This window comes from Diadema antillarum, unplaced genomic scaffold, assembly GCF_040938485.1.
Source record: "Diadema antillarum isolate AM-2024a unplaced genomic scaffold, OU_Dant_1.0 seq00000951_RagTag, whole genome shotgun sequence".
Classification (NCBI taxonomy): Eukaryota; Metazoa; Echinodermata; class Echinoidea; order Diadematoida; family Diadematidae; genus Diadema; species Diadema antillarum.
The window spans coordinates 168,186-185,565 of NW_027271799.1; the positions used below are offsets into that span (position 1 = coordinate 168,186).

General features: G+C 39.4%; 1 protein-coding gene across 1 annotated transcript in view; it reads right to left on the reverse strand.

The window, feature by feature from the left end:
* The window catches only part of LOC139741752 (diacylglycerol kinase eta-like), a 169,320-nt gene that overhangs the window by 32,091 nt on the left and 119,849 nt on the right, over window positions 1-17,380 (reverse strand). The gene's annotated exons all lie outside the window — the stretch shown is intronic.

A 17,380-nucleotide genomic window follows, 5' to 3' on the forward strand; every position in this document is an offset into this window, starting at 1 on the left:
TCTCTCCTTCACAACCTCTCACGCCTTTCGTTTCCACTACATGTGACTGGTAAGACACAATAATCCCCTCATTTGCAACTTTTTTTCTCTCTCCCTCTCCATCTCCATGTCACTTCTCTCATTTCATTTCAAAAACACATATGCAATTCCTCTTTTTTTCTATTTTACTTTTTACCTCATCACACTCAACCTTCTCAAATTCTCCCTCTTCCCCCTTCTTCAGGGCTGTCATCTTTTGCCGATCAAAACCAAACAGACGTGCTGGTGATAAACGCAAATTTATACATTTTGAAAGTTTATTTTGGTAGAAAAATTGCACATCCTGAGTATGTGAAATAGAATTTCATTGAAAAAAGGCAAACATATCTTTTATTTTACAGAAGATATTTCTGTATTTCTTTTAAGATAAAAAATATATCTTTTCATATGAAGTTTTATTGCACAAAATGAGCTAACTCCATTATTGTTAAGTTGAGATATTTGTGATTAAAGCTGCTAGAAAACAAAAAAAGTAAGAAAATATGGAATATCTTAAATCATAACCTAAGGAATATTCCTTGTTATGTTACAAGTGGGGTTCTTTGGGAAAGTTTTATCTCGCTCCATCTGATGATGGACTTACTTTAAAATGTTTAAAAATGGCTCTTAGCCCATTTTACAATGAAACTCTTCACACCTCACATGTTATTTCTCTCTCTCTCTCTTCTCTATCTCTCTCTGTTAATCTCCTTTCCTTCAGTCTTTCCTCACCCTCCTTGAAGTCTTCTCTTCCCCTCCTCCTCCTCCTCCTCCTCCTCCCCCTCCCCTCCTCCTCCTCCTCTTCCTCCTCCTACCCTCCTCCTCCTCTTCCTCCTCTTCCTCCTATTCCTTCTCCTCCTCCTCCTCCTCCTCCTCCTCTATCTCCTCCTCCTCCCCCTCTTCCTCCTCCTTCTCCTCCTCCATCCCTCGTTTCCCCTAAGTCTTTCTCTCACTGTCACCATGCTTGATGGGCTGCCACTCCGATTCTTGTTTTAATAGCACCCGTTTCTTTTGAGAGGGGCTCAGATCTCGATTGGTGCCGCTTAATTGGCCAGTCTTGAAAGAGTGGATTGCGTCGTCGTCGTCGGTGCGCTGCAGCCGGCCCAAGGCCGCCATGATTGTCAATGCAGCAGACGACACCATGATCCCCCCCCCCCCCTTCTCTCCCCTCCCCAACAATTCTTTGCAGATGCATAAACACGTGATGCGCTTTTTTCAGAAAACGACATAAACAACACATCGCGGAATGTCATATTATATCTCACACTCTACCACCTCATATTGTATCATTTTACAAGGGGAGTAGGCCTACGTGCTCCGTCTTAGAATCAAACTGAAGTATGTTGTAGGTTTCTACTTTAAATTGTATCATATTGCATCACACATTTCATTATACATACTAATACATTCCCCCATATAAAATCAGCTCACATTGTATTACATTCTAGTTACACCTTATCAAGGTACAAACTTTCACCAGTTTTTCGCACTGTACTTCATCAAATCACATAATATCGTTAACATGCTATAATACCAGGTATCATTGTAACACAAAACATATAGTCCCTTCATCTACAATCCATACATGGATATACAATTAATTGCAACTGAGTGACTTATCTTGGATACAATGATAGATGATTTGCTATCAAGTATTTTAGTCTGTCATGGTGTCATCGTCATGGTAAATTTTTTTTTTTCCAGAACCAATCCTAAAATGTCACTCTGGTGTTAGTTTAGTCCAGCTATCCCTCCATGTGTGTTCAACTCCTCACAATGTATATATTTCTGCATATCTATCTATTTATCTATCTATATATATATATATATATATATATATATATATATATATATATATATATACATATTCTATACATCACTGTGTCTATGGCAGATTGTTGTTAATGCGCTTCCTGCGCACAGCAGACCGTCGCTAGGCTGCAGGAGTGTGCATAGGGTTAACAACATTCTGCCATGCGCAGGGAAGTGTGTTAACAATATTGTGCCATGTGCATGATGATATATTATATAAACTGCTTGTGAATATAGAGAGAGGGGAAATGGTCAAAAACAAAATTAGTAGAAACATTGTCTGGCAAACTTGCCAGAGTTTCCTAACTCTTTTTTGTTGGTAAAGTTTTGTTTTCTACAAGACTGTGGGTTAACACTTTTCAACCGAATTCCTCTGCGGAAAGGCAACCCGGCCCATCTCTCCTTGGTGGAAACGTCAGCGAGGAAACCCACAGAAAAGCTACCTATCTTTCTCGTATGCACGTGCGGTGTGCACGTGCGGTTCCTGTGTGCAAACAGTGCCCGCAACGCCCGGCCGTTGAGAAGAGCTTCACCCGGACTAGCCCCCGCATCCCGTGACCGCACTAACCTCAATTCCTCTGTGTCTCCCAACCAACAAAAATCGCCTGAAAAATTCATGTCGAGCCGTCCCCAGCCCGCATGAAAAATTCATCCACTATATCGCTCACATACAGCAATAGACAGACTGAGGAGAAAAGAGAGGGGTGGGGGGGGGGGCAAAGAGAGATGGTGTGAAAATGACAGGGGACCACAAAAAAGTGATACCTCGTCATCATGCCAGGAATCTCTGCATCTGACCCGACTGCGCGGTCAGCTGTGTCCAGTCTCTCGCTTGCCCGCATCCCACCACCCAGACGAGATGGACGGATGGGCAGAAAACTACTTTTGTTCTACCAGGGATGGTCACTGTCCTCGAGCAAATTTCCATAACCACTGGTGAGAGATTTATAGCTGCACCACAAAAAAAAAAGTGATTTCAGTTGTTGATTCTTACCATTTTCCTTTTTAACCAAAACTGGAATATCAGTTGACTTTGTTGTTGTTGTTTCTCTGTATTGCTTCTTCCACTCCACACAAGTCTTTTGGGTAAAATCAATTATAGGGACTGGCAAAGAGTGCAGAAAATAAACGGACAATATAACTCTAAAATACAATAATGAAATATAAAAACAAATCTCCATTTATTTTGAAACTTAGTTTCATTGAAAAGAAGTTGGCATCATTTGGATACACTTCAAATATGTATGTTTATACATGTATGTGACATGTATATATTATACATGCACAAATAATATACTGAAGGTCAAGAAAGATGTACTTAATGCTTTTTTGCCAATAAAGTCATTCTTATTACAGATTTTTGGGGGACCTCCCCCTCTATAAGGGTTTCATAGAGTGGAAGACCCCCCAAAATTCGCAGCAAATATAAATTCATCAGCAAAAATATATTAACTTTATTTTTCTTGACCTTCAAAGTGTAAATGCCAACACATGGATAAATCAGCACACACAGAAAAATGAAAAAGAGGATAAGAAAGAAGTGGGGAGATATGGAGGATGTGGTATCGCCCTCGAACCTTTCTTCATCTCCTTCGCTAATTCGCATCAGGATGTTCGCATCAAGATGAAACTTGCTCCAGAGTGAAACCGGTATCGATATCACCACCGTGTCTGTGACCACCTCTTCGTAGTCACCTGCTACTCCAGGGAATTTACAAAATAAGACCGGAAGGTCACCGTCTTCGTTTTCGTCCAGTCCCAACTCTTCCGGGACCTTCTCACGAGCCGTGCGGAGATCGGTGGAGATCCTCCTTCTTTGCTCACCTCTGGAAAGTGAAAGTTTTCCCCATATTGATAGGCATTCCATTGATTTTATTCCTCTCCAAATCCCTGCTCACTTTCTGTCTCCTTCTATTTTTCTCAGTTTCCACGTCCCCCTTCATCCCTTTTCGTTGAGATGCACTCTTGGACAGATCCGTGGCTGAATTAAGCCATCGGGTATTCGGGAAATCCTGCTGCAGAGTTTATACTGCCATCATTAAATTGGCAACTCTGAATTTTATTACATACAGAGTTGCATAAAACACTGGAAGAAGATTTGGTGGAAATGGTTAACTTAACAAGATCTTCAAAAACAAAACAACAACAAAACAAACAAAACTTGCCAATTTGAGACCGAGCTACTGATATTGATCTCTGAAACTTTGTTGCCATTTTAAGGATAAGGTAAACATTTTAGTGACTGAAATAAGCAATGACATACATTTGTATGACTTTAAATGAGGCTCTACTGAAAAATAATATTTTTACTTCAATTTGTAGCAATAAACAATATTATAAAAGAATCATTTCTTTTTTAAGGAAAGCGACATCAACTCACAAAAGTGTGGTTTGGGGGCTTGATGGGTTATTAAAAAATAAAAATCTGAAACTTCATGCAAGTGGTCACTAGCAACATATCTACAAAAAAAAACTTGCACTGTACTAATTAACACTATACCTGATATTGTTTATTCTGACATTACTGTCTACTTATAGATAACCAAGAATGGCTTATTCATTGACTTTGATAATTTTTGAAATAGATAAACATTTTTTCTCTACAAATATTTCAAAGTTGTATCAATTTCAGATGAGAAAAAAAGGAAAACCAGTGGCATACAGAATGCCTGGATACCTGCCCTGGGACTCCTACAGTGGTGGCATTTGATGACAACCTCCTTACCAGAGTTATTGTGGAGACATCTCCACAGATTCCCATTTATGTGCCTGGCAATTTCAATAATCGAACGATCTTCTTGGTTTTGATATTGGTTTATTATTGAAGCCAACGTGAGCATGGGGGGCAGCCTTGTACTTTCATATCGCTTCTGACTTTCTCACAGTGCATCGTCTACTGACAGATATGTAGGTTGATTTTATGTCTGTATGATTTTATCCTTGACGGGATCATATAATTGACGATGAAAATGATAAATTTTGCCATATATCTAATGGCATCATCAAAGTGTAACAGCCTAATGGGAACCAGGTGGGTATTGTGGGTGTTGAAAGGAGCATGTTCAAGATATTTTTGCATAATGGTCAGGGAGGTCTAGAATTTAGTTGGAAGCTAAAATATGCCAAGTATCTTCACAATTTGAAATGGGTTTGGTGTTCACCATCTTTCAGTCTTGTCAAGTTGTATTTGCAAGAAGCAAAGAAGAAGGAGGAAAAAAAAACAAGATTCTTGGGGACCATGCATCACAGCCACACTGCATATGCACACCGGCAATGATAAAACTCGCCAACTTTGCCACAAAACAAGAGCGAAAAAAAGAAACGGGGGGGGGGGGGGGGGGGGGCAAAAAAGTAACCGGAGAATTTGTCACTCTTGTTGCACTGTGGGGAATTCTTTGACATGCAGTGGCCAGCGGATGGATCAGATTCGTGACAAACTACAATTGTGGCCAATTATGCATGCGATTTGAAGCTGGACTGTGAAGCAGTACAATGCAGCTGGGCTCCAGTATTTGCAATGGCAAAAAAGAAAAAAATTGAAGAAAAAGTAGCGCTTCTGCTTGAAAACAAAGGGCAACACCGCGCCTGCTGGCCTAGTGGGAATTTTCTGCATAAAACCCCAAACAGAGAAGTTTTCTCTTTTCTTTTCTCTTTTTTTTTTGGGGGGGGGGGGGGGGAGAGAAGTTAGATGGTGGGAAGCCGCAGACATTTGCAACACATCAAGTGAATATGATACCGTAAGAGGGGAATAGCACTGTTTGCTTCAGAACATTTTCAAGTTTCTTCAGCAAAAAGGATGCCAAAGAAGAATCTCAAAAAAAAAAGAATCTCTTCAAAAACTCCTGAATGCACCACCCGACTCACTGATTCCACTTGACTTTCAAGCACCAGCTCCCTCATCCATTCCAAGCACGACTTCAGCTGCCTATTTTGATAAAATTTGAAATTTGTGCCTCTTCTTCAAAGAGCACTCTATTAGAAGCATTTAATCCAGAGATGAGTGAACAGAGTAAAGATTTTAAATGAATAAAATTGGTTACGGTAATTTAGTCAGGCTACTGCCTGTAACTTGGTACGAGCCTCAATCCAGTACAACAAACAAAAGGCAGTTTATGAACCTTCTCAAATCCACCAACTAGAAGCTCCTGTAAGTTACATGTTCAGACAGTGATCCTTAAAGGGTGTGTACAGTTCTGGTTGAGGTGAGGATTTAGCTTTTAACGTTTTGCGAGATATTCAGAAACCACTCTATGAGATGTCAAAGAGCATGCAATTCTAAAGGGTATCAAAAGTTTATTTGATGAAAATCGGTTTTAAAACGGCTGAGATATCCAAAAACAATGTGAAACAAAGAGATCCTAATAAAAGGCGTGGCCTGTCGCCTCTTATTATTATCACATTTTTGGATATCTCAGCCATTTGAAAATCAATTTTCATCAAATAAATGTTGAATCCTTCTTAAAATTACATGCTCTTTCATATTTCATAAGAGGTTTCTTATTATCTCACTTAGGAATGTTCAAAACATGAATCCCCACCTCAACCAGTACTGCACAGTCCCTTTAACTTCAAGGTTAGCTAACCTCGAGGATAAGTCCTTGCCCCTTACAGGAATGGTATAGTTTCAGTTGAGATGGGGATTAAGATTTTAACTTTTTTCAAGATAATTGGAAACAACTAATTCTAGATATGAGGTAAAATGCCATTCTAAGAGGAATTAAACATTTATCTAATAATAATAATGATGAAGTCTTGTATAGCGCCGGTATCCGCCAAGTCAGGCGCTCATGGCGCTTGCTCCAAAATAAATACATAATTCAGCTTAAATTTCATGGGTGCACCGCTTGTGATATGACATTTGATTGAAATTGGTTTTTAAATGACTGAAATATCAAAAAACAAAGTAAAACAAAGTCATCCTTTTAAAATGTAGGGCCCACCCTTTATTAGGACCTCTTTGTGTTTAGATATCACAACCATCTCAAAACTGATTTTCATAAAATGAATTCTTAATTTCTTTAGAATCTTATGCTCTTTAATATTTCACAGAAGTGGTTTCTTATTATCTCACAAAAAGTTAAAACCTGAATCTCCATCTCAACCAAAACTATACCATCCCTTTAAGGGGCAAGAGCTTATCCTCGAAGTTAACTAACCTTGAATACAGGATCATAATCTGAACGTAACTATAGACATTGAGCACAAATGGGCTACCTATGGTAATGAACGGGGTAAGTGAGATGTCCAGGTCTGCTGTAAATACACTTGCATTTGCACCTCCAAACATGTCTACTCAACCAGTTACTGGGTGGTCAATAAAAAAACTCATGTAAATGGTGTCTGAAGATATGATCATTAATGGGAAATAGCGTAGACTCCTGACCAGCTCTCCCACTTTTCGGCGGGAGATCTTCCACTTTGTGGCCATTTTCTCAAGACCTTCAGCTCTCACACACTAAAATGTAGCTGTGTGTCTCCCACTTAAAATGTATTTTCTCCTGCTTAAAAATGTGTGTTTCGCCCACTAGTAGTTTTGTCATATCTATTCAAGAATAAGGCTCAGATAGCACCAGACATCATTTATAAACCTAGAGCTTCCCGGGCCCTGAAGCAAATCCTGGGCCCTGGCCACAAGGGACGTCACACTTCAAACTCCTGATTTACACTACATGTATGTATATGATGCACATTTCCGAGAGATCAGCATCTCCCAAGTGCCGGGGGGTTCGGGGTCCAAGCAGACAAATCTCCCATTTAAGGGATGCTTAAGGTTGGAGTTGTTGGAATAGTCTTGCATACACTCAATACCAGCATGAATGTGTTATGAAATAAGCAATGGAGGTTCCACTGCTTCTATGCAAGACACATGTTCATATTATTCTTCTCTCCCTCTCCCCCCCCCAAAAAAAAAAAAAATGTTATGTTATTTTGATTTTAAGGCATGTGTCATTCAGTTGTGAATATCTATGCCTTATACTTACTAAAAGTATTACACCGGCATCTTGTCTTCATTTAACCCGTCGAGGACGAGTCCCGAGTATAGGCGGGCAGGTGTTTATGGGAAATGCGTGTGGTAGCAAAATCAGTCTGTCCTCAATGGGTTGAAGAAAATTAATTCAAATCCATAATGGAGAAAAAAAAATACACTGCATTATTGCCGCAATTTTGGAGATTTTGAACAGAATGTAATTACCCGTGAAGATTATGTGGAGTAGTCGCCATTCAATAATGTGACTTTACTCTGACAAAGAAGATGATTATCATACAGTGGAGGATTACTGCCAAGCTTACTAGCGGGCCGACAGACCCAGGTCAGTACTTGGTGTCATAATTATGAACTCTGGGTGACCCACGATTGGTAAAGTCACTTTCATCCCTCCCGTGTGAGACTAGATTGATCGATGAGCCAAATCATCTATCCATAATTCAAGGTTTACGACATGCCGCCAAACATCGCGGGCATATCAAATCGGCAGGAACATACATAGACATGAATGACGGGAGCCTCCCCCATCCCTCCTCTTCCCCATATCGTATATATCTCTAGACGGCACAATTGGTCGCAAATTACTAACTCCTACCGCCTCGTCGCCCATGCTCGTACATCTTTGAGCTGGGGTAATTTTCAGGAGGATCACATCGTTCTGTCCTTTCAGCCGCATCGCACAAAAGCAATATCCGTATTTATCCTTCTGTAACTAATTCCATTCACGTAAAGTGAAACTAAGACCTAGTCAGTGCCTGTATATTGTCTAGCCTCTTTACCTCTCCCGTATCAGCATCAAATGGACGTATATAATTGATATTTCCCCAATGGAAACTCGAGGCTGTGTTAATGACTACCTGTTATTACCCATGTCCGTTCCGGTTATGATGCCACTTCTCATTTTATGGGCTCGGTTACGGCCTCCTAAATTTTAGTATTCAGTCCATTTTTGTGAGTAAATAGGCTTGTTTACATGTTCCTATCTCATATCATACTACAGTCATGATATCATCTCCCAGGTCCAACAAAATGGCGCGAAGCGTTCTCACAAAGCTTTGTCACAGAAATGGTTCCCAAGGGGCTACCTGGGAAGAAACAATCACAAAGATGGCCACAGGGTATAAAAATTTCAGTTATGATTACACGCTATGAATATGATTTTGCTCTTTCTCTATTCATGTCACTTCCTCCACAAATGGTAATTCATCCGAACCTGGAAAAGAGTCACATCTTACAGCAAATATCGTCAGCCTTATGCCAAAAGGGCCTTAAAGAGATTCCCCTGTTATGCCAAAGGGCACTAATAGCGTACAAAGTCTATAGCATTACGGTCCTTTTTGCATAACAGTGGAAGTGGTTTAAGGCCCTTCTGGCATAAGACCAATGATATGCAAACTAGAAATTCACTGAGATGATAGTCTAAGTCTCTGTACGAAAAAGAGACACAAAAAAGGAGCAAATTGGTTTCACAGCTAGGACTCAATATGCATCAAACATGAAATTTCAAACCTCTTGCTTTCTTTCAACATCATCAGCTCCTTGAAAATTTGTTCTGATGCACTCTTCATGTCTAAACATTACATACTGGTTTAATAATGTTTCACCCTTCAGAATCAAGGTATTTTATTGTACTCTTTCTCCTTTTTTTTTTTGCAATTCCAAATGGAATTAACTTGGGAAGAAACTTGAAACTTGTACCATCTGCCATGGATTTTGAATAATTCTGTATTTATGGAGATAATTGGGCTGCCAGAATAGGATGACATAGGAATGAGCAAGCTATAAAAATACATACGTTTTCACGCATACACACCTGAAAATAGTGGCGATCACGGGCAGAATTCAGCATTAAAAGTGTCTAAAATCTTAAGCTCTATTGATACTTGAAATGAGAAATTTTAGGGGCCAGTGAACTTTCGTATTGTACTCTAGGTTTTGTGGACAGGAAATTCACCAGCAAAAATTTCTCCCACGCAATGTCTCACATAGAGAGCAAAAACTGGTCACACTTTGTCTAACAATTCAAAGCATGGGACATACTCCGAGCTTGGGAGAGTTGACATTTTTTCGCAACTTCCCAAATCGACCACAAAACGAGAGACTAAGCGGCGATTCCCACTGGATTCACGCTATGAGATGCTCTTATAAATTTCCAGCACTAATGCCTTTTATATGAACTTGACATTTTCTGTCTTCCTTCCGCCCCCTCTCAGTCTACCTCGCGGAGAGCTGACATACTTTGCGGCCCATGCGGCCGAAAACCTCGACTCTCTTTGATAGGATCGGGCAGATTGACATTTCTGCTCTTTTGATTTGGCCACAAGAATCCACCTGCTGCATGCTTTCCCCCGTGTGTGTGGGTGTGTGTCCCAACACCGCATAACGAGTGGCAGAATTAATGTGGATAGACACTGGTCAACAACAACAACAACAACAACAACAACAACAACAACAACAACAACAATGACACCAACAACAGCAGCAACAACAACAGCAATAGCCGCAACAGCAACAGCAACAACCGCAACAGCAACAACAACAACAATGATGGCAACAACAACAAAGATGAAAGAAAGTAGGGATTGGTCAGCCAAGAAATATGCACAAGGTGCAGCATATGTATATCCTACTTTGAAAGAGGCTATTAACCCGTTGAGGATGGGCTGATTTTGCTACAACATACATTTCCCATAGACCCTTGCCCGAGTATACTTGGGACTCGTCCTCAATGGGTTAAAACTCACACTTGGGCAAAGAATACATTGTACAGATGAATAATTGACAGCTACACATAAAGGTGTGAGGTCCTTGTTGGGATGACCATTGGTGCATTTGAAAGACGTAGAATGTGCCTTTTGATCTATGCCCTATTGCAAAGATTTGGTTTGATTAATTTGGTTGATTTATACTTATTCACTAAAGTTAAAACAGTAACTCTGAGCTTGCAGCCATGTTTCAGCAAGTCCGTTAAAATACAAGGTCATTACATATAAACAAAACGTATACATTTGCAATGGTACATAAAGGATGAACTTAAATAGGTATCAACGGAGAAACAAATACATAAAGTAGAATGAAATTAAGTAAGGAGGACACAGCAAAATTTATAAAATCAAGATGCAATAAACAGATGAAGTAAATATCAATCAATCAAAATGGTTTGGGGAATATATATATTGTTAACATTAAAATGTTTTCAAAGACTTCTAGGATCAAACATTTCTAGGAAAATCATTAAATAGACTAGCCATTTATCTGGTCATCCTCCTTGCATAGGATATTAAGGTAATCAAAACAGAGTTTTGCCATTTTGATGAAATCAGAAGTTTGAAGGACAGGAATTTTCACTTGAAATGGGCATTCATGCATCAAACATTACTTTTAGCATTCAAAAAAACATCATCCCAAAGCCACCTCCATCTTAAGACTTCAAGCAGAGCACAAATCTCTAAATTGACTCACATGCGGTTGATTTAGCATCACATATTTTGACAGTTGGCTAGAAAGAAAAAACAATTTAAATTCAATCTGTCAAAATACCAGAACGAGGAGTGCGTGGGTCTCTCACATTTTTTCATCAGCACCTTTTTACTAGCTGTCAACTTCCCTTTAACTATGACAAATGCGGCCGACTTGGAAGCATTAGTATGTTACAGAAATGCAAATATCACCTACATTTCGGATTCGCCGGCCGGCTTTCCAATGACTACAACATAAATCATTTTGCATGAAGTGGGATTGTCTGTGACACATGTTTATTACCTACTTTGGACAAAACATCCCCCCCCCACACACACACACGCCCCACACATTTTCTCAAGTATGCCTATGCCAATCAACCATTGATATTTCCTCAGTCTTAAAGAGATTTATTGCATGATCCTACCCTAGATGTGGTACTTGCCTTCATTTGGAGAACAACTGATGACAACATATGGATACACCTATTGTCAACATTGCCCATTTTGAAATGATTACAAAGATAACTTTAAAGCCTTCTTTTTAAAAAAATCTGTGATTTTGAACAGTGCCACGTCCCTCGACTTCGTCTCGGGGCATATCACTGTTGAGAAATCACCTCGGCGCAAATAGTTTTACTATGCATCCCCCTCTGAAGCAGTTGATATTTGTATACTATGCTCTGAAGACAGACTCATCTATAACTAGTTCTTTGTGGCATCAAGCTACAGGTGCACAGCATAACTGTAATGGTGAAGCCAAACTGAGATGAGGGCAAGTGCTGTTTTAAAAGATTGCAGGTATTGTATTCACAGCATAGAAGGAAATCATCTGCCATATTTAGAGTGTGACCAACAATGACATATCGGTATTTATGTTCTCCGTACCATCCGGTTACAATTATAGAAGATGACAATAGGACTTTCAACGTAACAGGTAGTCAGGGTATGGCGGTGCATGTGTCATCCGGACGACGAATGCAGCCGTACCGCCAAGATGAAACGAAAGGGGAATACTGTACATGGAAGTAGCAAGTAGCATAATAACATTATAGACACATCGTCTGCTGTACTACACCAGCAAACGGTTGTGTGTGTATGTATTCCATACCATTTGGTTGTGATCAACACGAAGATGGCGCTTGAACATTAACAGTAACAGTCACCGCTATCGTGACTTTGAGACGTGTGGGCAGCGATCAAATAACGGAAATGTACAAGCACAGATCTTCAGATAAAATCATAGAGTAAGATAATGGTGTATGGAGGCTTGTTTAGTGTCATTATTTCATCATGGAGGCATGATTTAGTATAATTAGATCAATAATAACACAGCAATATTTCCACTCAATACTGCTTGGTAATTACAAAAATGCAGATTGAATACAGACCATACTGACAATCAAGTAGTCAGTGCTTGAAGAAACAGGAAATTAATTCAAGCGACGGAAACATGGAAATCATCACGATAAAAAAAAAATCCCAATGAAAAACACGTCTGCCAATGTAAAAACAGATATTCTGCAAGGGAAGACATCTTATGTTTTGCTCAGTGCTTTCCTCCTTTCATTTTCTAACTTTCGATTCATCTATATATTCATCTATCTATCCATCTATCTATCTATCTATCTATCTATCTATCTATCTATCTATCTATCTATCTATCTATCTATCTATCTATCTATCTAGATATATACCTCTCTATCTATTCATCTATCCATATACTGTATCTAGTGCCATCCCCATTTCTTTATCTGTCATTCATCTACCTACGTATCTGCCTATCCCTTTATCTATTATTCCAATCAGTGATTGGATTTAAAGGGACTGTACAGTACTGGTTGAGGTGGGGATTCATGTTTTGAACATTCCTAAGTGAGATAATGAGAAACCTCTTATGAAATATGAAAGAGCATGTAATATTAAGAAGGATTCAACGTTTATTTGATGAAAATTGGTTTTCAAATGGCCGAGATATCCAAAAAAGTGATGATAATAATAAAAGGCGACATGTCATGCCTTTTATTAGGATCTCTTTGTTTCACCTTATTTTTGGATATCTCAGCCATTTCAAAACCAATTTTCATCAAATAAACTGTTGATACCCCTTAGAATTGTATGATCTTTGACATCTCATAGAGTGATTTCTGAATATCTCGCAAAACGTTAAGCTAAATCCTCACCTCGACCAGAACTGTACACACCCTTAAACACCAGAAGATTTAGATTTTGAAGGTGAGATAATTCACAAATGCCCTGTGGAAATGCCTTGAGACTTAGATCAGGCCGTCGAGTTTCCTATGTCAAAAACGGCAGCAAGACTTTGAAATCATCCATACAATTCTCGGAGGTGAGATATCTTCCAATCACCATGTGGAAACATCACGCTACTTTGATTGATTTGTCGAGATTCCTTTGTCTAAAACGGCATCGAGACATTGAAAGCATCATACCTCGGGCCAGACGTGTAACGAACTCCGCCGATGATATAACAAGAACACCAGCTTTTATGCAAGAGCTCACCAAGGCGGAAATCAAAATGTCGGGAGTAGGCGAAGGATGATGCATCCATAATTAAAACACTCCTTCAAGGCATTCTTTTTAAGCCTTGCCACATTCAAACAGAAAAAAGAGAAGAAGAAATCTCTATAGACCTAAAAAAAATGATTTACCAATATTAAGTAAATAAAGCTCTTTCATTCTACTGATAAAAATGCACAAGGGTGCCTCAACACAGTGTGAGATGAACAGGGGAGAAAAAAAGAAGGACTCTGTGCGGAGGTTAAAATCTGATTTCAATCCTTGTGGTAGTGGTGGTTGTGGCTACCCTAGAATCTGGGTGCATTCCCATGCAAATACTGTTTGCTCCCCAGGTTAAGAAAGCAGAGCCAATTTCTGCGGTTTATGCATCTATTCAGTGACGAATCGTTCCTCGCGGGGCGACGGTACCGCATTTCTTCTATCTGGGCAGCCTCCATGGCCGTCCAGCAAAGATTGCTCGGCGAGGAAGCCACATTCCTCGCATTTTCTGCTCAATTTTGTTTAGATTTTTGGGAAGATGAATAAACTGACGGGGAGACACTGCCCTCAACACGGACTGGAATGCTGTAGTGAAGCTTCATTTCATCTTCTTTCCCCACTTTTTTCACTATTTTCTTTCTTTTTTTTTCCTTTTTGACTATTCAACAGGGTGGTAAAAAAGGATGGATTGGTAATAGTATGCAGACTGAGCTCGCTTACAAAACTAATAGGACACGAAATCTCACGTTCTAGAACACATGCATGTATGACAATACGTTATTTCTGCATGGTATGAACGAGGTGCCACTCCGGTATAGATGTGAAATACAAGTTGTATTTCACGATGCGGAAATTCTTATGAATATCACATTCCAGTTAACTTTTCGCAAAATTACAAAAACACAAATATTTCAGGAGACATTGGAGTATTTACAGAAGTTTCTCATCCACAAAATTTCACTTAAATTGCATGACAGTTTTCACTATTACAGTAATAATGCACAATATCACATGTCAAAGCAAATACTGGGACAGAATCTAGGCAGTGTGTGTCTCTATACTAAAACTAAATTTTTTTGTAACCAATTTTTTTTTTCCAGGTTCTTACTCCCAGTGGGTGTTTCTTGTGTGTGTGTGTGTGTGTCTGTCTGTCTGTCTGTCTGCGTGTCTGTCTGTCTGTTTGTCTCTTTCTGTTTATTTTCTGGATATATGAAACAGTAACAAATCCCTGTTGTGTATGAAGGGTATCATAACTGGTAATACCAATCAATCAAAGCAAGTCCGCCTGCATTTCTTGTCTCTGTTTTTGTTTTTTGTTCGAGGCATTTTCTTTTTGTCGTTGTTCTTCCCCGGCCATCCCTCGATCTGTCAGGATTGGCTAATTTTGGCGCACTCAACGATACCACTCTGTACAGCACTATGGGTCTGTGATACCCTCTCTGGTGCGTACTAATCTACTGCAATGAAAGATGGCCTGTTAGACATTCTTAATATAGGCCTCCCGACTCCTTCTCGCGGAGGGTCGACCTGTCGTCGCATGGAAATACGGGAAAAAGGGGAAGAGATGTTGATAATTGTCAGACTCCAAATATTCCCTAGCATCTCTTAACAGACAGAAGGAATGGAAAGGCTTTTCCTTTCTTTGTTTCCAGTTTCCTCTTTTCCTTGTTCTGAGTTTATTTGCCATGGACTGCACATCATTCTATTCCAATATTTGCTATCGTACATATGCAGAGATTTGATTCACAGCAATTTGCATTATGTGTATTGCATTTTTCTCTTTATACATGTATGTATACAGCTGTATGATATAATATGTTTTTTTTTTCTTTGTACAGATTGTTACAAATCATTCTCTCACAAAATTTGTAAATTCCTGCGATGATGACTAGAGACAATGGGGCCCTGTTTCATAAAGCTGTTCGTAAAGTTAAGAACAACTTACGAGCGACTGGTAATCAGTTCTGATGTGCTATGTACTTATCAGAATTTCCATACTTCAGCACAAGAACTGATCACCAGTCGCTCGTAAGTTGTTCATAACTTTACAAACAGCTTTATGAAACAGGGCCCTGGACTGACTTCTTGGCACTGCATGAGGAACAGCGTAGTTTACATGTAACAAGATATCTGTATCTAAACCACTGAGAACTATACTGAAACCTTTAACCATTCCATGCTGAATTCAAAAATCTCCACAGACTAAAAACACAGGCCACTAGTGTCCCATATGGAACAGATTACATGCAATCTTCTTGCTAACTTCACAAAAGTGAGTACAAGTATAAACAGCAAGGCAAACAAACAAACAAAGGAATACAAATTAAGTATTGGCAATACTTTGCAAATGGTCTTGAAACAAACAAAGATTCTAGCACAATATTTTCCACACAACACCTTCATATCTTATGAAGATTAGTCAATTCTGTCTCAACAGCACAACTGAAATTGCTACTACAAGTAGCCCTTGCTTTTTTTCACATCCGAGTGTGAAAAGGAATCATCAATCACAATAAAATATGACAATGAAATTTGACCAATTGAGCAAGTTTTTTTTAACAATTAATTCATATGGCTAGTGCAAAGCCCATAACATAACACAAAAGATAACTTGATGAGATTGACCAATCGCACGTGAAGCGCAAAACCTGTGGGATAAATTACCTTTACACATCTATAGGATATATTACACCACATTGCATTCCACTGAGATATTTATAGTGTGTAAAAAATAAAAAAATAGAAAAAGGTAACAACTGTTGAATGTATTCTCTAATTCTCCTCACACTTTTCTAACATTTCTCACACTTATTTAACATTCTAAACTTTCTTTCGTTGCATGCACAGAATCTACATTCATGATGGGGGGGGGGGGGAGGAGAAAGAAACTTCCCATTTTAACCCTAAAAAGAGACCAGAGACATCCCATATCTCCATTTGCTAGTATCTGACATCATAAGGCATGTCTCCATCAGACCGAAGTTCAAACTAGCAGGCTATTTTGCGGTTTAGGAAAATAGCCCGATATTATGAATGTATATCTTTATCAGCTCAAACACAGCGTGAAGTTGACGCATGCACACTTCAAGAAAATATCAGGCTGATGGAAGCACAACCAAAACAGTGCACTAATTCAAAAATTTTGTACACTATTTCACAAACGAGACCAAGTTTTTTGGGGGGATTTTTCCCCAATCAAATACAGTTGTAGCATGCTACTTGTGTCTTCATTGCACAAATAGCAGGTTAATTTGTCATCAGGCTAATTTCCTAACCATAAAATAGCGCCCGATTTTGAAACTTCGGTCTGATGAAGACAGGCCCTCAGCCTTGCCCCAAGCTATGATAGAGTCAAACGTCTGTACCCCTAAGGGTGGGGGGTGGGGGGTGGGGGAGGGGGAGAGGGAGGGAACATGCATGCTTTTGGGGGCCTGTCACTCTCCCCAAACATGACGACCCCGCTATCTCCAGGCGCTGGTTCTGGCATTTGCACAGCAATCTCCACAGCTGCCTGATCAAATAGCCGGGGACTCCCACTTTGTTTTCATCGCTGCTACTTCATATTTTAATCATAATCTCTTTCTAT